Here is a 24,504-nt window from a genome sequence, read left to right as displayed (position 1 = left end):
GCATGACCACATTTGCAGGTCCTAACACAAAGCTGAGAACCTTCTCTTTTACCTCTGTTGGAGGGAGAATAACTGCAGTGAGTCTGTCCATACAGCAAAGGTTACCCAGGCTTGTCAGGTTAATATTGGTTGGTCCAGAATCTATACAAAGCCCCAGAGAAGCCAAAGTAAGATTGTGTTAGATTTGTGGAAAAAGGGAAAACCGCATGAAGTAACTGGGGGGGAAAAGTTACCAATGCCAGTGAAATTAGTGACCTGGAGTATCAAGGGTCTCAATAACCCTATTATACGCAAGAAAAGATTTAAAAAATACCTAAAAAAAGAAAAGGGTAGATATAGCTTTCTTGCAGGAACCGCATCTAGATGGGAGGAATCCATAAAACTGCAGAGACTTGGTGGGCCGAAGTGTGCTTTCCCCAGCTGTGCATAAAAAAGCTGACCTGATTAGTGGAAACATTCCAATAGACGTCCTTTCATCAGAAGCAGATGAAGAGGGAAGACTGACGATTGTAAAAAATCAAAAGTACGGGAAAATAATGTGTTCTGGGAAATATAAACGGCCCTAATCACCACAGCCCTCAGTATTTCCCAAAACCTAATTTAAAGACTGCTAGGATGCAAGTGCAACAATCTGATCATGGGAGGGGGCTGGAACGCAATACAGTATACATATATGGATAGATCAGGGCTCAAGAAAGGTACCTCAGTAACAAACAAGCTACAGGCATACCCCGGTTTAAGGACACTCACTTTAAGTACACTCGCGAGTAGTACATTTCGCTCAATAGGCAAACAGCAGCTCACGCATGCGCCTGTCAGCACGTCCTGAACAGCAATACCGGCTCCCTACCTGTACCGAAGCTGTGCACAAGCGGGGAGGCTATACAGCCTGTTACACATGCGTTATTTACATCAGTTATGCACGTATATGACAATTGCAGTACAGTACGTGCATCAAAAGTGGGAAAAAGGGAGTGCTTCACTTTAAGTACATTTTCACTTTACATACATGCTCCGGTCCCATTGCGTACATTAATGCCTGTACATATAAAAGGTATTTTTCTTATCGCAGGTCTTGTTCATTCTACTATATACAGGCATACCCCGCATTAACGTACGCAATGGTACCGGAGCATGTATGTAAAGCGAAAATGTACTTAAAGTGAAGCACTGCCTTTTATCCACTTATCGATGCATGTACTGTACTGCAATCGTCATATACGTGCATAACTGATGTAAATAAGGCATTTGTAACAGGCTCTATAGTCTCCCCGCTTGCGCACAGCTTCGGTACAGGTAGGGAGCCGGTTTTGCTGTTCATGACGTGCTGACAGACGCATGCGTGAGCTGCCGTTTGCCTATTGGGCGATATGTACTTACTTGCGAGTGTACTTAAAGTGAGTGTCCTTAAAGCGGGGTATGCCTGTATAGATCCAATGTTGGTCTTTCTCCCTCCTCATAGAGGTAAATGAGAATTTAAATCCTAATAGAGGTATATTAGTATTTTATCTGGTAGTGTTAGCACCTGCGAACTGGGTCTGCCTTGTCGTGGCTCACAGGCTTACAATGCTATGGCCAAAGGGTTAAACTAAATGACCCTTTTTCAAGAGAATATATAAGTATTTTACTGTGTATTTTTGTCATATTGGATGTAGCACTGGGCTTCTCTGTCGCTTGTTGTATCTTACTATATATAATTGAAAGCACTGTATGCCTGTCTGGATGTCTGGATGTCCGGTCCCTAGGGACAATCGCATTGCACCTTTGGCCTGTTACTCCGCCTCAGGCCATGCCCGCCCCCCCGCACCATGCCCGCCCCCGCACACCTCTCATTGGTCGTCCATGCCCGCCCCCGCACTATGCCCGCCCCCGCACACCTCTCATTGGTCTGCGGCCAACACCACTGCCACACTGTGACAACCCTCACTGAGCTACACCACTGACACACTCTCCCACCCCTCACTGAGCTTTGGGAATCGCAGCACCTAACCCTCACTGCTCTGAGACATTTGCACCTCTGAGACATTGGAAACTTTTTTGGGACCACGCTTCACAACTCTCAACAGACAAAACCCTGCACACCTGCTACCAATCAGGTACAGACTCTTTCCTCCATAAATATTTATTTCACCACTGCAAACATACACCGCACGATCACATCCACACACCGCCTCTTCAAAACCCCCCCACCCCCCCCAGCCCACATCGCTGTCTGCTCCAGGCCTACCGACACACCATTAACTCCCCCCCCCCACCACCCCGCTCATCTCCTCCGGAGGCCGCAACACACCATTAATCCCCCCGCTCCTCACCTCAGCCCACTGCACGGAGCTCCTCCACAGGCCCCCAGCATTAACCCCCCCGCTCCTCACCTCACCCCACTGCACGGAGCTCCTCCACAGGCCCCCTGCATTAACCCCCCCCGCTCCTCACCTCAGCCCACTGCACGGAGCTCCTACACAGGCCCCCAGCATTAACCCCCCCGCTCCTCACCTCACCTCAGCCCACTGCACGGAGCTCCTCCACAGGCCCCCAGCATTAACCCCCCCGCTCCTCACCTCACCTCAGCCCACTGCACGGAGCTCCTCCACAGGCCCCCAGCATTAACCCCCCCGCTCCTCACCTCACCTCAGCCCACTGCACGGAGCTCCTCCACAGGCCCCCAGCATTAACCCCCCCGCTCCTCACCTCACCTCAGCCCACTGCACGGAGCTCCTACACAGGCCCCCAGCATTAACCCCCCCCCGCTCCTCACCTCAGCCCACTGCACGGAGCTCCTACACAGGCCCCCAGCATTAACCCCCCCGCTCCTCACCTCAGCCCACTGCACGGAGCTCCTCCACAGGCCCCCAGCATTAACCCCCCCGCTCCTCACCTCAGCCCACTGCACGGAGCTCCTCCACAGGCCCCCAGCATTAACCCCCCCGCTCCTCACCTCACCTCAGCCCACTGCACGGAGCTCCTCCACAGGCCCCCAGCATTAACCCCCCCCCGCTCCTCACCTCACACCACTGCACGGAGCTCCTCCACAGGCCCCCAGCATTAACCCCCCCCGCTCCTCACCTCAGCCCACTGCACGGAGCTCCTCCACAGGCCCCCTGCATTAACCCCCCCCGCTCCTCACCTCAGCCCACTGCACGGAGCTCCTCCACAGGCCGCAAACTGCCATTAACCCCCCCGCTCCTCACCTCAGCCCACTGCACGGAGCTCCTCCACAGGCCCCCAACATTAACCCCCCCGCTCCTCACCTCACCTCACTGCACAGAGCTCCTCCACAGGCCCCCAGCATTAACCCCCCCGCTCCTCACCTCACCTCAGCCCACTGCACGGAGCTCCTCCACAGGCCCCCAGCATTAACCCCCCCGCTCCTCACCTCAGCCCACTGCACGGACCTCCTCCACAGGCCCCCAGCATTAACCCCCCCGCTCCTCACCTCAGCCCACTGCACGGAGCTCCTCCACAGGCCCCCAGCATTAACCCCCCCGCTCCTCACCTCAGCCCACTGCACAGAGCTCCTACACAGGCCCCCAGCATTAACCCCCCCCGCTCCTCACCTCAGCCCACTGCACGGAGCTCCTCCACAGGCCTCCAGCATTAACCCCCCCCGCTCCTCACCTCAGCCCACTGCACGGAGCTCCTCCACAGGCCCCCAGCATTAACCCCCCCGCTCCTCACCTCAGCCCACTGCACGGAGCTCCTCCACAGGCCCCCAGCATTAACCCCCCCGCTCCTCACCTCAGCCCACTGCACGGAGCTCCTCCACAGGCCCCCAGCATTAACCCCCCCCCGCTCCTCACCTCAGCCCACTGCACGGAGCACCTACACAGGCCCCCAGCATTAACCCCCCCGCTCCTCACCTCACCTCAGCCCACTGCACGGAGCTCCTCCACAGGCCCCCAGCATTAACCCCCCCGCTCCTCACCTCAGCCCACTGCACGGAGCTCCTCCACAGGCCCCAGCATTAACCCCCCCGCTCCTCACCTCACCTCAGCCCACTGCACGGAGCTCCTCCACAGGCCCCCAGCATTAACCCCCCCCGCTCCTCACCTCACCTCAGCCCACTGCACGGAGCTCCTCCACAGGCCCCCGCCATTAACCCCCCCCCCCCGCTCCTCACCTCAGCCCACTGCACGGACCTCCTCCACAGGCCCCCAGCATTAACCCCCCCGCTCCTCACCTCAGCCCACTGCACGGAGCTCCTCCACAGGCCCCCAGCATTAACCCCCCCGCTCCTCACCTCAGCCCACTGCACGGAGCTCCTCCACAGGCCCCCAGCATTAACCCCCCCGCTCCCCACCTCAGCCCACTGCACGGAGCTCCTCCACAGGCCCCCAGCATTAACCCCCCCGCTCCTCACCTCAGCCCACTGCACGGAGCTCCTCCACAGGCCCCCAGCATTAACCCCCCCGCTCCTCACCTCACCTCAGCCCACTGCACGGAGCTCCTCCACAGGCCCCCAGCATTAACCCCCCCGCTCCTCACCTCACCCCACTGCACGGAGCTGTTCCACAGGCCCCCAGCATTAACCCCCCCGCTCCTCACCTCAGCCCACTGCACGGAGCTCCTCCACAGGCCCCCGCCATTAACCCCCCCCGCTCCTCACCTCAGCCCACTGCACGGACCTCCTCCACAGGCCCCCAGCATTAACCCCCCCGCTCCTCACCTCAGCCCACTGCACGGAGCTCCTCCACAGGCCCCCAGCATTAACCCCCCCGCTCCTCACCTCAGCCCACTGCACGGAGCTCCTCCACAGGCCCCCAGCATTAACCCCCCCGCTCCCCACCTCAGCCCACTGCACGGACCTCCTACTCAGGCCCCCAGCATTAACCCCCCCGCTCCTCACCTCAGCCCACTGCACGGAGCTCCTCCACAGGCCCCCAGCATTAACCCCCCCGCTCCTCACCTCAGCCCACTGCACGGAGCTCCTCCACAGGCCCCCAGCATTAACCCCCCGCTCCTCACCTCAGCCCACTGCACGGAGCTCCTCCACAGGCCCCCAGCATTAACCCCGCGCTCCTCACCTCAGCCCACTGCACGGACCTCCTACACAGGCCCCCAGCATTAACCCCCCCCCCCGCTCCTCACCTCAGCCCACTGCACGGAGCTCCTCCACAGGCCCCCAGCATTAACCCCCCCGCTCCTCACCTCACCCCACTGCACGGAGCTGTTCCACAGGCCCCCAGCATTAACCCCCCCGCTCCTCACCTCAGCCCACTGCACGGAGCTCCTCCACAGGCCCCCGCCATTAACCCCCCCCGCTCCTCACCTCAGCCCACTGCACGGACCTCCTCCACAGGCCCCCAGCATTAACCCCCCCGCTCCTCACCTCAGCCCACTGCACGGAGCTCCTCCACAGGCCCCCAGCATTAACCCCCCCGCTCCTCACCTCAGCCCACTGCACGGAGCTCCTCCACAGGCCCCCAGCATTAACCCCCCCCGCTCCTCACCTCAGCCCACTGCACGGACCTCCTACTCAGGCCCCCAGCATTAACCCCCCCGCTCCTCACCTCAGCCCACTGCACGGAGCTCCTCCACAGGCCCCCAGCATTAACCCCCCCGCTCCTCACCTCAGCCCACTGCACGGAGCTCCTACACAGGCCCCCAGCATTAACCCCCCGCTCCTCACCTCAGCCCACTGCACGGAGCTCCTCCACAGGCCCCCAGCATTAACCCCGCGCTCCTCACCTCAGCCCACTGCACGGACCTCCTACACAGGCCCCCAGCATTAACCCCCCCGCTCCTCACCTCAGCCCACTGCACGGAGCTCCTCCACAGGCCCCCAGCATTAACCCCCCCCCGCTCCTCACCTCAGCCCACTGCACGGAGCTCCTCCACAGGCCCCCGCCATTAACCCCCCCCGCTCCTCACCTCAGCCCACTGCACGGAGCTCCTCCACAGGCCCCCAGCATTAACCCCGCGCTCCTCACCTCAGCCCACTGCACGGACCTCCTACACAGGCCCCCAGCATTAACCCCCCCGCTCCTCACCTCAGCCCACTGCACAGAGCTCCTCCACAGGCCCCCAGCATTAACCCCCCCGCTCCTCACCTCAGCCCACTGCACGGAGCTCCTCCACAGGCCCCCAGCATTAACCCCCCCGCTCCTCACCTCAGCCCACTGCACGGACCTCCTACACAGGCCCCCAGCATTAACCCCGCGCTCCTCACCTCAGCCCACTGCACGGAGCTCCTCCACAGGCCCCCAGCATTACCCCCCCCGCTCCTCACCTCAGCCCACTGCACGGAGCTCCTCCACAGGCCCCCAGCATTAACCCCCCCGCTCCTCACCTCACCTCAGCCCACTGCACGGAGCTCCTACACAGGCCCCCAGCATTACCCCCCCCCGCTCCTCACCTCAGCCCACTGCACTGAGCTCCTCCACAGGCCCCCAGCATTAACCCCCGCGCTCCTCACCTCAGCCCACTGCACGGAGCTCCTCCACAGGCCCCCAGCATTAACCCCCCCGCTCCTCACCTCACCTCAGCCCACTGCACGGAGCTCCTCCACAGGCCCCCAGCATTAACCCCCCCGCTCCTCACCTCAGCCCACTGCACGGAGCTCCTCCACAGGCCCCAGCATTAACCCCCCCGCTCCTCACCTCACCTCAGCCCACTGCACGGAGCTCCTCCACAGGCCCCCAGCCTTAACCCCCCCGCTCCTCACCTCAGCCCATTGCACGGAGCATCTACACAGGCCCCCAGCATTAACCCCCCCGCTCCTCACCTCAGCCCACTGCACGGAGCTCCTCCACAGGCCCCCAGCATTAACCCCCCCGCTCCTCACCTCAGCCCACTGCACGGAGCTCCTCCACAGGCCCCCAGCATTAACCCCCCCGCTCCTCACCTCAGCCCACTGCACGGAGCTCCTACACAGGCCCCCAGCATTAACCCCCCCGCTCCTCACCTCAGCCCACTGCACGGACCTCCTCCACAGGCCCCCAGCATTAACCCCCCGCTCCTCACCTCAGCCCACTGCACGGACCTCCTCCACAGGCCCCCAGCATTAACCCCCCCGCTCCTCACCTCAGCCCACTGCACGGAGCTCCTCCACAGGCCCCCAGCATTAACCCCCCCGCTCCTCACCTCACCTCAGCCCACTGCACGGAGCTCCTCCACAGGCCCCCAGCATTAACCCCCCGCTCCTCACCTCAGCCCACTGCACGGACCTCCTCCACAGGCCCCCAGCATTAACCCCCCCGCTCCTCACCTCAGCCCACTGCACGGAGCTCCTACACAGGCCCCCAGCATTAACCCCCCCGCTCCTCACCTCAGCCCACTGCACGGACCTCCTCCACAGGCCCCCAGCATTAACCCCCCGCTCCTCACCTCAGCCCACTGCACGGACCTCCTCCACAGGCCCCCAGCATTAACCCCCCCCCGCTCCTCACCTCAGCCCACTGCACGGAGCTCCTACACAATTTAACCAACACACACTTGACCATGACATCAAATACACTACTCTCAACAATGGACATAACCATTTTTCACCAAGCCTTTCCAACAATAACATTTTCATATCTAACAACACTAACAAATAACATACACTTACCAAATTTGCCCTCATATACATGTGCTTTCTAATATTGTTCTTTTAAAAATATTTTACTACATATTACATAACATTCACATAACATTACAAGTTTACAATACAACATTTACACATACTTATTCACGGTTCACATCCCGGGCAACGCCGGGTCTCTCAGCTAGTACATATTAAAGATGCATTAGGTATGGTCGATGCCTGGAGAATCTTTAACCCTACTGAAAGGGAATATATACGTTCTTCTATAATGTGCACGCCTCCTTTTCGAGGATAGATAATATTCTGATCAGAAGGGATGTTATACAACATTTCTAGTACAGAAATCGGAGAAATTATTATTTCAGACCATGCCCCGGTGTTTCTAGAAATAGAAATGGGCATATCTAAAAAAAAAAAAATTCAAAATTATTTGGCCCAAAATGAGAAATTAAAAAAATACCTAATCAACTGCTGGAAAGCTTTTGAAGCTAACAACGAGGTGCATGAAACCAGTCCAGTTCTATTTGGGGAAACTTCAAAAGCGGTTGTGAGAGACCAGATCATAGCGTAAAGAGGGACGTTAACCAGGGCTTTAGTATAGCCAGTAAAGAATTAAGGACAAGCATACAAATTGTTAAAAACAAATGCCTCCCCAAAAAACTATTGGCTGAAAAAAAGTGGCCTGTGAGATGTGGTTGGAGAAGCAAGAACAACAAAAATAGGACAGCTAAAGAAGTGACCTTTTTCAAATATGTAAATAAATAAAACAGGGAGACTTCTGGGAAATCTCATGAGAGGTTTCAACAATATAAAACAAATGACCAAAATGAAAGACTCAGGATGGTCACTAGCAACGGAATCTGAAGATATTAGTAATATCTGTAGAAATTACTACGAAAAACTTTATGAGAAAGGAACTATTGACACAGAAAAAAGGGGTAACTTCTTTAAAAAACGAAGAATTACAACAATTAGTAAAGGACTGTTAGAGAGCATACTTTTCCCCAGTAACCCCCCCCCCCCCCCCCCCCGAAAAATTACAGATACAGTACTATACAAAATCTGAAAAGTTTCAAGGCCTCAGGCACAGATTTATGTTAGGGGAGTATTTCAAGATTTCAAAGAAGAAGTAAATCATCCCCTGCAAAAAACTTTCCGGAACATTTTGACATTGTGTCTTTTTCCCACTGGAAAAATGTGGATTAAATGGAAATTTCAATAATGTGGTGAGGGACCTATACAATAAACCAATTCGCTAAAACAATAGCAGCAGCTTGTCTATCAGAGGCATTCTCACTACACAGGGGCACAAGACAGGGATGCCCCTTATCCCCTCTATTGTTTAATCTAGCTATACAGTCACTAGCACACTTCCTAAGGCAAATTACAGAATTCGAAGGAATCAAAATGGGACAGCTGGATTTGAAACTGGCCATGTTTGCAGACGATATTCTTTTATTCATAACAAATCCAGATAAATCAGTCGATAAAACACTAAAGACAATATCGGACTTCGGCTCATTCGCTGGTTTCAAGATGAATGTAACCAAAACTGAACTATTATATATACTAAAACCAGACAAACCCAACAGAGTTTTAAGATCCCATTAAAAATAACCAAGGCCACAATTAGATATCTAGGGATTAATCTAGAACCAGATTTGACGAGATTATACGATAACAACATCAAATCCATAATTAAAGAAAGTCTAGAGGAACTTTGAGGATTGGTCTTAGGCCCCGCCTCAGTGACTTGCCTCGCAATGCGTATATTCTGGACACAAGCTCACTTGTAGCATGTGAGTAAGTCCATGTAGTTGAACTCGTCCCCTTTTTAAAGCACACAAAGTCCTTCTATTTTCTTCAACTTTATTGGGGGAATTAACAGAAATAAAAGTACTTGCACAAGGATATAATTGGCAGATTTATTTTGTCAGGAGAATGACCTAATGATGGGAAGGTGTTCTGCTGTGTGCGAGAGTGCTTCTCTGAGGGGAAGGTAACAAATGATTTCCTTTGCTGAGGAAGTAATGGAGGAAGAGTCTACTCACTGAGGCCTGGGACATAGTAGGATCAGCCTTGCTGACCCGTGCTGAGGCACGCTCCAGCTCAGCACTGCAGCCACAATGAGAGCGGCTTTAGCAGCGTGTGTCTTACCAAAATTTTAGATTTGGCGCTCGCCGGAGCGCAGGGCCACTCACGTGAGCGGTTCGCCCAATGAGGGCGAACCAGCTCCGTGACGTCACTGGCCGGCCCCCAGACACGCCCACGGACGGTGCGCGCTCTAAGGCCAGGGAAAGCACCGCTTTCCCTGAGCCTTAGCACGCCTCCGCACGGGCAAAGTGTCTATGCCCGAGGCCTTAGGCTGCTTGTTGGCAAATAAAGCACACTTTCCTGTGAGACAGGAACAGGCTAAGGGTCATCGCAAAATTACAGATAAAGCAGGGGGAGAGGACTAAACCAATCTCAAGAGTGAGTATTGGTTGGTTGCCAAGGCAACTAACTAGAGGCTGTGTAAAAGGGTATAACTAGTAACAACTATGTTGCAAGATACACAGCTCTGGCTGCATCAGAGCAGGGAAAAAACATGTAACTTCCCTGGGGAGAGCTGGCAGTGGGTGAGCAGAGAAAGTATACAGAAAATACACAATCCTGTTCCAGGACAGTGTACTTAAATAACCAACACGTATAACTATATCAATAGCTTGCAAATATAAAACTTAAGCCATACAAAACATATAATCAACTATATAAATAGATCAAATACATAATTAACCCATAATGTATTAAAGTGATAACAATTAAAATGTATATAAAAAAAACATATAGTATCAAACCTATATAATAACCAATAATCATATTCTCAAAACATAACATATAGAAAAATATATAAAAAATAAATAAATATATTAAATAAAGAATCCTTATATATAAGTAAGAAAATATCCAATAAATATCTGAAATATAGACTTAAATGTAAACAGGACTAATTGAACCACGAATTAGAACTGGAACTATCAATCGGTCAAAAAATGCTTACGTTCCCAGTCCATATTAATTCCTGATGGATGTAGGGTATTTAAAGAATATATCCAACACATCTCTTTCTTATTCAATTTATTTAATCTGCCACCCCCTCCCCCCCTCGAGGATGATGAGGAATATGTTCTATCCCGGAAAAAGAAAAATGACGTATACCCCCTTTTGGAACAGGTGGAGAAGTGGCGTGCCACCGGGTGTGACATATCTTTCTTCTTAATAAGTCGTACATGTTCAATGATCCGTAACGGTCTAATTGTACGACCAACATATTCGTTATGACAGCCAGATTCCAAGAGATAAAATACGGAGCTGGTACGACAGTTTATTATGTTGTTCATGCGATAAGTAGACTTAGGCCTCGGCCAGGGTTCCTGCTGGCGTGCGGAGGCGCGCTGAGGCTCAGGGAAAGCGTGTCGGCGGGCGGGCCAGTGACATCACGGAGCTGGTTCGCCCTCATTGGGGCGAACCGCTCACGTGACCGGCCCTGCGCTCCGGCGAGCGCTGAAATGTAAAATTCTGCTAAGACCTACGCTTCCGCGCACTTGCGGAAGCGTAGGCGAGCCCCTACTAAAGCCGCTCTCATTGCGGCTGTAGGGGCTCACAGGTAAGTACAAGCGCGCCTCAGCACGGTTCAGCGCGTAAGCGCTGACCATGCCCGAGGCCTTAGTAAGTATTAAAGATGTGATAGAATTTGCATATTGACACATGGAACACCTGCCACAGGCAAAGATGCCTTTTGGAATACCTTGTCATTTAGAATGAGAAGATCTTGAATCGAACAAACTAGGAGGAAGATGAGATGCTGATGTCTAAGCTTTTCTAAATACAAATGCTGGTCTCCCTTGTATAACTGAGGAAAAATCTTTCTCCAATGACAAAGTGTTCCAGTGTTTTTGGACAATAGCACGATTATGATGTGCCAGTCTGTGTTGAAGGTAGTTATAAACCAGCAGTGTGCAAAGTGGGTGGAGCAGGATTTTTTTTGGGGGGGGCGCGGGCGGTTGCAGAGGCCCCGCACTCTTCCCCTAGGCATTTAAATTAAATGCCGGGGGATCGCGTGAGGCCTCTGCAACCTGAACATGACAACTGGGTCACGTGACCGTGCAGCATCATATGACGCCGCCGAGTAAGGTAAGGGGGGCTAAGGTAAGGGGGACGCGAGAGCTAGTGGGAGCTGGCAGGGGGACACATCGCCAAAAGTTTGCGCTCCCCTGTTCTAAACATAGGACCGTTTTGATAATTATTAGCATATTTCGTGATCTAACTCTATGCTTAGAAATTCTTGATTTCGGTTTCAAAAGATCATTTCCGTCTAAAGCCTCAGCATAGTTAAAAGCTTCCTGAATTTCTTTCATTTGATAGCCCCTTGCAACAAAACGCTCAGTCATTAGTTGTGATTGTATAAGAAATGGTTCATTATCCGAACATAACGTGACAGACCGTGCCTTGGGGACGCTTTTGATCAGAGACCTAGAATGACAACTCTGAGCACACAATACGGAATTTTTTAGAATGAATTTTCCTAAAAAAAATATCTGTCTGAATAGTTTTAGTGTTGTAGCTGCACAAGGTCACATCTAAATAATTGTCATGGTGTAAATTGTGCTCATCTGTGAAACGTAAATTTAACTCATTAGTATTCAAAGTGTGAATAAAAAGAAATACGTGGCCTATCATCCCCATCCCGCACCCTGATCAGGTCAACAATATATCTTTTATAGAAAAATAACGTGTTTACGACAAGAAAATCTCCAATCGGGGATCCTGACACTTCCGTACCCCTCTTGAGAGAAAAAAAAAACATTTTTTTAAAGGGATAATTTTGCGTGTAAAACTTTTGCAGATCAATTATGGTTTGAAAAAGCTGAAAGTCTTGTTGTGGAGCAAAACTGAGACCTTTGATAAGTAGCGATTGTTGATCTAACTGGGAAAGACGAACCACGTTGTTGGGTAGACTGTTTAAGCATATTTTCTTCCTCTTTGATCTGACCCCTCTGTTCCCCCCGTTTCCTCTGGGATCTTCTTGTTCTGGTTTGTTGTTTTTGTCCCTGTTTGAGAAAAAAGCGGAAGAGAAGGTCTCGAATGTTTAGCGTAAGAGGCAGAGGTAGATTGTCTAGGTATGTTAGTTGCCTCGGATCCCGTATCTCTCCCGTGACTACTGGAGGGATCAAAGGAGACTGAATTTGACCGTGAACCCGGGTCAAAGATATCTGAATCAAAACTAGATGCCTCCAAAGGTCTTGTTTTAAGTATTGATTTTCTTGGAGTAGTGTGTTCCCACCTTTTAGAAAAACCTGGCATGATGCCAAAAAAAACTGCCACGCGACAAAAAATATAATGAAACGAAGAGGATGAAAAGAGAATGATTTATTGTATAAAAATGGAGAGAAATACTCTGACATGTTTCACCCAAAAAGGACTTTATCCAAAGTGTTTGTAATCCTACAGTACCTCTAACAAAAGGTTTTTGTACGCTGGCCGGACCCCGGAAGTCAATTCCTGGATTCCCGCCATACACACCGGCGTGATGATGACACAAGCGTCATCACGTCAACCCATATTATTAAAACAACAACTTTATTTAACTAAAACAAACAAAAATGTACTATAAAGACAAAGGGGTAAATCCTACCCCTAATAGGATACTTTGTAATCACTAATGGGATTGTTAATATATTTCTTATTCAGTCTTTATGTCTAGTAATAATGTCTTAATTATATTTTTTTTAATGTGTTTTTGTTACGTATTGACTGTGCTTTAGTAAATTTTTGTTTTGTTTAGTTAAATAAAGTTGTTGTTTTAATAATATGGGTTGACGTGATGACGCTTTTGACGTCATCACGCCGGGGTGTATGGCGGGAATCCAGGAATTGACGTCCGGGTATGGCGAGCGTACAAAAACCCTTTGCTAGAAGTAAGATTACATAGACTTTGATAAAGCCCTTTTGGGCAAAACATGTCAGTGTATTTCTCTCCATATTTATACAATAAATCGTTCTTTTTTCATTATATTTTTGTGCTGCGGCAGTCTTTTTGGCATCAGGCCAGGTTTTTTCTACATGTTCTACATGCTTTGCACACATAAGAAACTACCCTGCAAGTGAAGAAACTCCTACTGCTATGGATTCCACTAAGGAGTAACAGGACTGGCATCAATTTGTGAGTATTATTCCAGTATTATTGGATTGTCTTTGCAATATAGGAGATCATCTCCATCTTATTGGGACAAAATAATAGGTCCAAGGTATATTCTAAGTAGAGCGGGGCCGCAGTTCAATGCTAAATCCTCCAGAAGATTACTCACACAAATATTTCATCTTATTACAGCTCAATCCCGTTATAACACGATCCGCTACAACGCGGATCCGCTTATAACGCGGTGCAAGCGTGGCTCCCGATTTTTGTATTTATGAATACTTTACAACACGATTATTGGTATCTTAAATACTTTATTGTACAATGCACACCATTGTACATTATTTCTAAGGCGATCCGCTTATAGCGCGATGTGATTCTTTGGACCCCAAGCTCAGCGTTATAAGGGGGTTGAGCTGTATATGCTTGCTAAAGGGTTTCTGCACAATTGTTATTAAACTACATAGAAAGCATACTGGATGAATTATACACCAGTTCTTCTTTCATTTTGAAGTGAATCCCATATTTTTGGAGCCCCAGCGTGTCCCCTTTCCTTTCAGGTTAGGGGATTTCATCATGTATCTCTTGCAGAGGGCGGCTTCTGCCAACAGTGTATCTGTTCCTTGGTGTAATCTAAACGGTCTCACTCAAATTGACTGTGTTTCTTTGACATAACGGGTTTTTTTCAATAGTCTTTATATTTTGCGGAAGAATCTTGTCATTTTTAATAAATTGTTCCATGGTCTCAAAAGGTTTCCATTTATCTTGAAAAGACTTGTTCTCTGTTCCCAAAATTACTTTATCTTGGATCTTTTGTTGGATGATAAGTTCCATTAGTTTTGTGGAACATTGATAGAGTCGATTACAGCTTCGTTTCCAATCCAAGAACAATTCAGATGTAAAACGAAGGAGACTTCAAGTCAAAGACACCCTGTAAGAGACATGTGCAGAGTATACACTCAGGGAGAGCGATTTGGGGGAAATTAAACCATGGCTTTATTCAGCCTGTCCCTTTAAACAACAGTTTAAGGCTATAAACACATATGTACAAAGAGACAAACACCTATCCCTGGGCTAACTCACTTCCACAGTCCCTATCTGCAAGGCCGGGAGGAAACACCCCTTACCAACCTATCTCTCCCAAAGTCTAAAGAGGTAGCTCAAAGCAGATGGCCCTTCAGGTCAGTCTCTGGGTCTGGAGTGGTGTCCGTTGAAGGGTCAGCCTCTGTCAGGTTCCTCTGTGTCCAGGAAAAGAGGTCTGGTCCCCTGGTGTCTTGATATCAGCACAGTCATGCCTGTGTGCTCAGGAGAGTCTCTGGGTTTGCTCCCAGCAGGAGTTTTTTTTAACCTTGTCTGATTAGCCAGGTTTAGCTGGTTAATTGTCTAGCTACAATTAACCAGCTCCCTGCTGGATTCCTCAGACCACTACAGGCTTTCTATTGCAGCCTAATTTAGGCATGGTTAAGTCCCTGTTACACACACTTTAACCAATAAGCAGGAAACTCAAGGAATAGAGGTGTAAGAGGGAATTTACCTCTCCCATAGGTTTCAATAAACAAAACTATGAATAAGACCAAGAGGAAAATGAGTGAACCACCTAGTAAATTGTTAAAACCAACCTAGTTTTTAGTGTTTAATGGTTGATGCTTAATGTTTAAGTTAATTAGAAAGATGTAACTATTTAGTTTTTTAAAAATGGGTAACAACGAAATGATGTACAGTGCTTTGGAAAAGGAATATTAGAAATAAGCAACGCAGTTTGAAACACGTTAAAATGACTAGGACGCAATATTTAAAAAATGTGTTAATAATCTAGCTCAGGGGTGGGCAAAGTGGGGGGGTGGGAGATTTTTCAGGGGGGCGCAGCGGCTACAGAGGCCCCACGCTCTCCCCCAAGGCATTTAAATTAGATGCCGGGGCACCGCGCAAGGCCTCTGCAGCTTCTCTTACCTGGTCTTCGTTGACGCGTCGCCATGGTAAACCCGGCGTCAAATGACGCCGCGGGGTCACGTGACCTCACAATGTCATTTAACGGAGCGGAGCAGGAGAGGGGGGGGCGCGAACCTGAAGGTGAGCAGGCAGGGGGGCGCATGGTCAAAACTTTACTCACCCCTGATCTAGCTCTTCCTTTCCTTGTTTATGATTCCTCCTTGACTATCAATGTTTATTACTGTAAACAATATACTGTGATGAAGTGTAACTGTATACACCCAAATAAAAATATATTCATTTTTTTTTTTTTTTTAAAAAGGGCGATTTGCGTTTTGCAGATTTTTCTATTATTATTATTATTAATACACTCCGCGGATTCCGCAACCCGTGGACAGATTTGCAGAATCCCATCCGCGGTTTCAGCCGTCCGTTGGTGGATTCTTAAGAATCTTCCGACGGATTGCTGAATCCGCGGATTGGATTCTACAAATCCGTCAGCGAATGGCACCCTGATGAAGTTCCGTTGGTCGGAATCAAACGCGTAGGATTGTTGTAACTTTATGCCTAAGGTAACCCCTGTAGTGCCTCAGTACCTTCTACCTATCCTCTGACGTCACTGAAGCGGGATCAAGCAAACATCGCGTGATCCGACCACTGGAGTCGATACGCACCGGGGGAGGACAGGGAGACGCCGGCATTTCCTTTCCGATTTCCCGTGAGGTGGCACACACCCACATTGGCTATTTTTACCGGCTACATTGTAAGTAGCCATTTGTATTTTGCGTTATAAACCTCATCTCACAGTACTTCACAGGACTCGACACATACATCCTATCAGGAACATCTGTGATACTTTGTATCCACAGTGACTTCCATATACTGTTTGTCTACATTGTTGCGCCCCGTGTCTAACTGTTTATTTCTCATGTTTTAGTTTGGTCTTTGCGTGAGACCCAAGACACTGTGGCAGCACTTTGGGACATTGATTTGATTGTCTTATATTGATCATTTGCCCACCTTTATCCTTTTCTTTATATATGTGTGTGTATATATATATATATATATATATATATTATATATACATATACATACATATATATTTATATATATGTATGTATGTAAGTATATATGTGTGTGTGTGTGTGTGTGTGTGTGTGTGTGTGTGTGTGTGTGTGTGTGTGTGTGTGTGTGTGTGTGTGTGTGTGTGTGTGTGTGGCACTCCAACTAAACCAAATAGTGCTATTAAGTATGTATAAAATACAAAAGTGTGATATAAATGTGACTAAGTAATAAGTAATAAGTAATAAGTAATAGTCTGTGCTAATAATAATTTGCAAACTACCTATATATAGTGCATGTAATGTGATAATAAATATTGAATGTGAAAGGGTTAAAAAAAAAAAGAGAGAACGACGTGGGAGAAAAAGGTTTTGGAGTTAAAGCTACTTTTCTAAAGTATGAACCACATCCATACAGATTGTTTAAACAGATAAACTGAGGCGAGTACACTCCATGTAGTAATGAAAAAACTCGATGTTCTTTAATCCGTATTAAAAAAAACACAACGCTCACTAATTGAGACAAAACAATAGTTGTTTCACTATTGATAACAGAGCAGCAGGCTCAGCCCCACATGGGAGAGAATTGGAACACTTAGACAAGCATTTGGTTAAAGGTTAAAAGCCCACCCTTATAGAAGACTCCTCTCCCAAAGCAATTACATAAGGGCTGTTCTATAGAGGGTGCGCTTGTTGCGCCGTGCGCGCGCGGCAGTTATAGTTGGCTGTGGTTAGTCAGCCTTTCTATAATGGTGCAGCGCGCACGGCAGTGAGCGTGGAACCGGACGATAGGGGGGAAGATGGGGAAAAGATTTTGCGCTGCTACCGCTGTTGAAATGTATGTACACTATATCTGTGTATGTGTGTGTGTATGTATGTATGTATGTATGTGTGTATGTACAGTGGCGACCAACTTTATTCTAACTCGGCTAGCTCCGCGAATTTCAGAATATCCCGGTGATGTGCGGTTTTGTGTTGTTTTCGCCCGGGATGTATTGCGTTATTTTCGCGGCTGTGATTTAAGCATTTTAATCCCGCTGTCTACAATACTGCAATGCCGTGTAAAAACTCATGGGGGCGTTTGCGAGCTGTTGTCTTTGAAGCAGTCCCCTATAACCCCTAACATACACATACAGTACTGTATATGCACATCAATGATACTATAGGCCGGCGGGGGCGAGATGTGTTTGCAGCAGAGAGAGATCCGCTGCTCTCTCTGCGCAAACATCGGCATATAAAAAATTATTTAAAATACATTTTTATTCATAGTGTAGATGTGCAGGGGGTCTCCGGAGCTGAACCGCATTGGTTTCAGGTCCGGGGACCCTCTGCTTCCCGAGATACAGGCCCCTTTATGGGGTGCCGGTATCCCTCTGCTTGGTTTACATCCCTCTGCTTGGTTTACATGCCGCGGTCACGTGATCGGGACCTTTAAATGCAGAGGGATACCGGCACCTCATAAAGTGATACACATCAACCGCGCGTCAGCCGGGCATGACCCGTGGCTGGGAAAGCAAAAGGAATGCGGCATGCTCCGGGTAAACAGCGTGGCATTCCAGGAACAAGCCAGGGACAAACCGGTGATTTGTTAGAATAAAGTCTGCCGCAACAGTATGTGGGGGTGTGTGTGTGTGTGTGTGTGTGCGCGTGTGTGTGCGCGTGTGTGTGCGCGTGTGTGTGCGCGTGTGTGTGTGCGTGTATGTGTGTGTTCACAATGTTAATAAATATTTTATTCTTACCACCGTGTCTTTTTAAAATAATAATAAGTAATAAATTACACATATACACACACACATATATACACACACTAGCTGATATACCCGGCGTTGCCCGGGCGTGGAAGGGCAGGGGGCATGGAGTGGAAGGGAGGGAGGGGGGGCCAAGGGGCGTGGAAGGGCGGGGAGGTCAAAGGGCAGGGAGGGGCGGGGGTGCCAAAGGGCAGGGAGGGGCGGGGGTGCCAAAGGGCAGGGAGGGGCGGGGGTGCCAAAGGGCAGGGAGGGGCGGGGGGGGCAAAGGGCAGGGAGGGGTGGGGGTGCCAAAGGGCAGGGAGGGGCGGGGGGGCCAAAGGGCAGGGAGGGGCGGGGGGGTCCAAGGGCAGGGAGGGTGGGGGGGGCTAAGGGCAGGGAGGGAGGGGGGCAGGGAGGGCAGAGGCAGGGAGGGAGGGGGGCAGGGAGAGGGGCAAAGGGCAGGGGGGGCAAGAGGGCAGGGAGGGAGGGGGCAAGAGGGCAGGGAGGGAGGGGGGCAAGAGGGCCGAGAGGGGGGCAAGAGGGGAGGGAGGGGGGCAAGAGGCCAATGGGCAGGGAGGGGCGGGGAGGCCAAAGGGCAGGGAGGGGCGGGGGGGCCAAAGGGCAGGGAGGGGCGGTGTGGCCAAAGGGAAGGGAGGGGCGGGGGGGCCAAAGGGCAGGGAGGGGCGGGGGGGGGGCCAAAGGGCAGGGAGGGGCAGGGGGGCCAAAGGACAAGGAGGGGCGGGGGGGCCAAAGGGCAGGGAGGGGTGGGGGGTCTAAGGGAAGGGAGGGGTGGGGGGGCTAAGGGCAGGGGGGAAGGGGGGCAAGGGGGCAGGAAGGGAGGGGGGCAAAGGGCAGGGGGGGCAAGAGGGCAGGGAGGGAGGGGGCAAGAGGGCAGGGAGGGAGGGGGCAAAGGACAGGGGGGGCAAGAGGGCGGCAAGAGGACAGGGAGGTAGGGGGGCAAGAGGCCAATGGGCAGGGAGGGGCGGGGAGGCCAAAGGGCAGGGAGGGGTGGGGGGGCCAAAGGGCAGGGAGGGGTGGGGGGGCCAAAGGGCAGGGAGGGGCGGGGGGAACCAAAGGGCAGGGAGGGGCGGGGGGCCAAAGGGCAGGGAGGGGCGGGGGGGTCAAAGGGCAGGGAGGGGCAGAGGGGGGCCAAAGGGCAGGGAGGGGCGGGGGGGCCAAAGGGCAGGGAGGGGTGGGGGGGGCCAAAGGGCAAAGAGGGGTGGGGGGGCCAAAGGGCAGGGAGGGCCAAAGGGCAGGGAGGGGCGGGGGGGCTAAAGGGCAGTGAGGGGTGGGGGGGGGGGCAAAGGGCAGGGAGGGGTGGGGGGGGGCAAAGGGCAGGGAGGGGTGGGGGGGGCCAAAGGGCAGGGAGGGGCGGAGGGGGCCAAAGGGCAGGGAGGGGCGGGGGGGGCCAAAGGGCAAGGAGGGGTGGGGGGCCAAAGGGCAGGGAGGGGTGGGGGGTCTAAGGGAAGGGAGGGGCGGGGGGGTCTAAGGGCAGGGGGGGCTAAGGGCAGGGAGGGGCAAGAGGGCAGGGGGGAAGGGGGGCAAGAGGGCAGGGGGCAGGGAGAGAGGGGGTAGGGAGGGAGGCAGGCAAAGGGCAGGGGGGGCAAGAGGGCAGGGAGGGAGGGGGGCAAGAGGGAAGGGAGGGAGGGGGCAAGAGGGCAGGGAGGGAGGGGGGCAAAGGACAGGGGGGGCAAGAGGGCAGGGAGGGGGGCAAGAGGGCAGGGAGGGAGGGGGGCAAGAGGGCAGGGAGGGAGTGGGGCAAGAGGCCAATGGGCAGGGAGGGGCGGGGAGGCCAAAGGGCAGGGAGGGGCGGGGGGGGCCAAAGGGCAGGGAGGGGCGGGGGGGGGGCAAAGGGCAGGGAGGGGCAGGGGGGGCCAAAGGGCAGGGAGGGGCGGGGGGGTCTAAGGGCAGGGGGGGCAGGGAGGGAGGGGGGCAAGAGGGCAGGGAGGGAGGGGGGCAAGAGGGCAGGTAGGGAGGCGGGCAAGAGGGCAGGGAGGGAGGGGGCAAGAGGGCAGGGAGGGGGGCAAGAGGCCAAAGGGCAGGGGGGCAAAGGGCAGGGGGCAAGGGGCAAAGGGCAGAGGGAGGGAGGGCAGGGGGCAAAGGGCAGGGGGAGGGAGGGCAAGGGGCAAAGGCCAGGGGGAGGGAGGGCAAGGGGCAAAGGGCAGGGGGAGGGAGGGCAGGGGGCAAAGGGCAGGGGGGGCAGGGAGGGAGGGGGGGAAGAGGGCAGGGAGGGAGGGGGGCAAGAGGGCAGGTAGGGAGGCGGGCAAGAGGGCAGGGAGGGAGGGGGCAAGAAGGGAGGGAGGGGGGCAAGAGGGCAGGGAGGGGGGCAAGAGGCCAAAGGCAGGGGGGCAAAGGGCAGGGGAACAAGGGGCAGAGGGAGGGAGGGCAGGGGGCAAAGGGCAGGGGGAGGGAGGGCAAAGGGCAGTGGGAGGGAGGGCAAGGGGCAAAGGGCAGGGGGAGGGAAGGCAGGGGGCAAAGGGCAGAGGGAGGGCAGGGGGCAAAGGGCAGGGAGAGGGAGGGCAGGGGGAGGGAGAGCAGGGGGAAAAGCTCAGGGGGAGGGAGGGCAGGGAGCAAAGGGCATTGGGAGGGAGGGCAGGGGGCAAAGGGCAGGGGGAGGGGGGGATGGAGGGCAGGGGGAGGGAGGGCAGGGGGGGCAAAGGGCAGGGGGAGGGAAAGCACGGGGGCAAAGGGCAGGGGGGGCAAAGGGCATTGGGAGGGAGGGCGGGGGGTCAAAGGGCATTGGGAGGGAGGGCAGGGGGCAAAGGAGGAAGGGAGGGCAGGGGGCAAAGGGCAGGGGAGGGAGGGCAAAGGGCATTAGGAGGGGGGCATTGGGAGGGAGGGCAGGGGGCAAGTGGCATTGGGAGGGAGGGCAGGGGGCAAAGGGCAGGGAGGGCAGGGGGGGCAAAGGGCATTAGGAGGGAGGGCAGGGGGGGCAAAGGGCATTGGGAGGGGGGGCAAAGGGCATTAGGAGGGAGGGCAGGGGGGGCAAAGGGCATTAGGAGGGAGGGCAGGGGGCAAAGGGCATTGGGAGGGAGGGCAGGGGGGGCAAAGGGCAGGGGGAGGAAGGGCAGGGGGGGAAAAGGGCAGGGGGTGAGTCAGGGACGCGTTAAATAACCCATTCCCCTGCGTTTACTCACCTTGCACACGGCCGCGCTTCTGTTCCTTTGGGTCCCGGCCGCCCTCCTCCTCCACCTCAGGCTCCTCCGCGGCGAGGATCAGACGCTCCGGTGAGGAGGTGCTGCGCCTCCCGCGGGGAGAGGCGGAGACAGCCGGAGGAGAGGCGGAGACAGTCGGAGGAGCGGCCTGTGTGAGGGGGGGGAGCGCCGGGTAAGGGGGGGGAGCGCCAGGTGAGGGGAGAGCCATGTGCTCTGTGTGCGGGGGGAGACCGGGTGAGGGGAGAGCCGCGTGCTCTGTGTGTGGGGGGGGGAGCGCCGGGTGAGGGGAGAGCCGCGTGCTCTGTGTGTGGGGGGGGAGCGCCGGGTGAGGGGAGAGCCGCGTGCTCTGTGTGTGGGGGGGGGAGCACCGGGTGAGGAAAGAGCCACATGCTCTGTGTGTGGGGGGGAGCGCCGGGTGAGGGGAGAGCCACGTGCTCTGTGTGTGGGGGGGGAGCACCGGGTGAGGGAAGAGCCGCGTGCTCTGTGTGTGGGGGGGAGCGCCGGGTGAGGGAAGAGCCGCGTGCTCTGTGTGTGGGGGGGGGGCGCCGGGTGAGGGGAGAGCCGCGTGCTCTGTGAGGGGGGGTGAGCGGGGGAGGGAGTGGGTGAGCGGGGGGGGGGGGGTGAGCAGAGGGAGCGGGTGAGCGGGGGGGAGTGAGCGGGGGGGGGGAGTGATCGCCGGGTGAGGGAGTGGCCTATGGGTGGTGAGAGCCGTGGGGAGGTGAGAGTCCCCCGCTGTGTTCCGGGCGCTCGCTCCGCTCCCCCGCTGACTGTAGCGGCGCCGGGGGGGGGAGGAAAAAGCGTGGGAAAGCGGGAGACCCGGGGAGAGGAGGAGGTGCGCGCGGGTCCGTGTGTGTGTGTGTGTGTGTGTTTGGCCTGTCACTCCGCCTCAGGCCACTGAGAGGTGTGCGGGGGCGGGCGGCCCAACGGACCAATGAGATTTCCCCTAGGGACACCGGACATCCAGACAGACAGGCTGGCATGCATACAGTGCTTTCACTAATATAGTATAAGATACAACCTGTTGCTCCCGGCAGCACAGACCACCATACACACAAAAGGTGTGCGTCACGTGCGCGCGCACGGCCGCACATAGTATATTACGGGCCTCAGATAGAGAATGAATCCAAAATCAATAGAAAAAAGAAGTTTAATAACAAAACTGCTGTGGCTACAAAGTTGAGCTGTCTGCAAGGAAAGTTACAAATATCCCAGAGAGGCAAACCTGGTTTAGGTGAATATACTGAAGAGGTACCAAGTGTTGTGCATAGGAACGCAAACAGTTTCCAAAACATAAACACAGAGATCAGGAGGTTCTGATTTCCTATTTAGTGTTAAACCTCGTGGGAATTACAAGTGCAATAGAACCAGATCCATTACTTGTAATTTCTTGCAGACCAAAAAGGAATTGGCATCTTTTTCTAATAAAGAACTATTCCAGGTCAAAGGCTTCCTCAATTGTTTGACAATATCTATGGTGTGTGTGTGTGTGTGTGTGTGTGTGTGTGTGTGTGTGTGTGTGTGTGTGTGTGTGTGTGTGTGTGTGTGTGTGTGTGTGGAGCTGCAAAATGTGGCCATCAATATATAGGTGACACGACACAGCCCTCGTACACCGGAACACGGACGGAATAAAAAAAAAATGGAATGAAGACTCGATGTTCAAAAACATTTGGCTATTTGTCAAAACAAGAGTCCAGAGAGCCTAAAACCGCCAGGTTTAGAACACAATCGCCCATCAGTTTAAGGAGAGAACAAATTAAAGTTGTTCTGCAAACAAGAAACTTACTGGATTTTTTAAACTGAATAGTTTATTCCCCAATGTTTTAAATGGGAATATTGATATTAGCACTATTGTTTAACAATAAATGTCTGTGTGTCTTTTACATTTAATTTATTGTATGTTTCAATTCTGTCATTTTTCTTCTTTCATTGTCTATTATTTGGGGATTTATGTATGCATTTTGCTGGGGTGTCTATATGTGCAATTTTTATATGTACATTATTAATAAAGGATTTTTACAGCAAATCCCTCTATAAGTTAATGGCCTCTCCGGCGACTCACACCCCGCAGCACAGAGGCACTATTACATCTCCCGCTCGGATCTGCTCCCAGCCTCGCTCTCCGGTAACTCACACCCCGCAGCACAGAGGCACTATTACATCTCCCGCTCGGATCGGCTCCCAGCCTCGCTCTCCGGCGACTCACACCCCACAGCACAGAGGCACTATTACATCTCCCGCTCGGATCAGCTCCCAGCCTCGCTCTCCGGTGTCTCCGGCGACTCACACCCCACAGCACAGAGGCACTATTACATCTCCCGCTCGGATCAGCTCCCAGCCTCGCTCTCAGGAGTCCCTGGCACAGCCACGGAGCGCACCGCTTAGTTCCCCTCCCTGTCAGGATCAGACTGAGACCCGGAGCGCTGATCGGGTTCCCCTTAGATAGAGTCCCCGCTGCCATAGGAAATCATGAGAGAGGGGCTGGCGACCAATCACAGCGCGGATGCTGCTCAGCAACCAATCAGGACACAGGGGCTCGTCTGCATTGGCAAAATCAGGGATGAAGGCGGGCTGAGAGAGTTAAAGGACTATGGAGGGAAATACCATTGGGCCAATGGGAGCAGCGCCTACCAGCGGGGGCTGGGCAACGGCTTCCCCGGCCGGCAGGATATCCCCCGCTGGGCGACGCGATGTCTGGGGGAATGGCCAAATGTTCCGCTTTTTGAGTGGATGACCCCCAGGGCCAACCTCCCCCCCAGCCCCTCTCCTTTTGTCCCATGCACCTCTCCTCCCCCTCCAGTCCCACAAATAGCCAGTTCTCCGGATACGCGGCTGCACAAAGGGTTTCCCACCCCACATGTCCAGAGGCCTTGGCTATGCTTTATAGTATAGTGACTACCATCAATGAGTGAGACTGCCTTCCAATGAGTGAGAC

General features: G+C 53.2%; 1 protein-coding gene across 1 annotated transcript in view; it reads left to right on the top strand.

Moving 5' to 3' along the window:
* Positions 1-2,013: 2,013 nt before the first annotated feature.
* The window catches only part of ASIP (agouti signaling protein), a 72,591-nt gene continuing 50,100 nt past the window's right edge, over positions 2,014-24,504 (top strand). Inside the window, exon 1 of the mRNA XM_075571910.1 lies at positions 2,014-2,096. The gene's annotated coding sequence lies outside the window, so the exon portion shown is untranslated. The remainder of the gene's footprint in view (positions 2,097-24,504) is intronic.

This window comes from Ascaphus truei, chromosome 15 (genome assembly GCF_040206685.1).
Source record: "Ascaphus truei isolate aAscTru1 chromosome 15, aAscTru1.hap1, whole genome shotgun sequence".
Classification (NCBI taxonomy): Eukaryota; Metazoa; Chordata; class Amphibia; order Anura; family Ascaphidae; genus Ascaphus; species Ascaphus truei.
The sequence above is the reverse complement of the archived record's forward strand: the minus strand, read 5'-3'. Positions and strand labels throughout refer to the sequence as shown.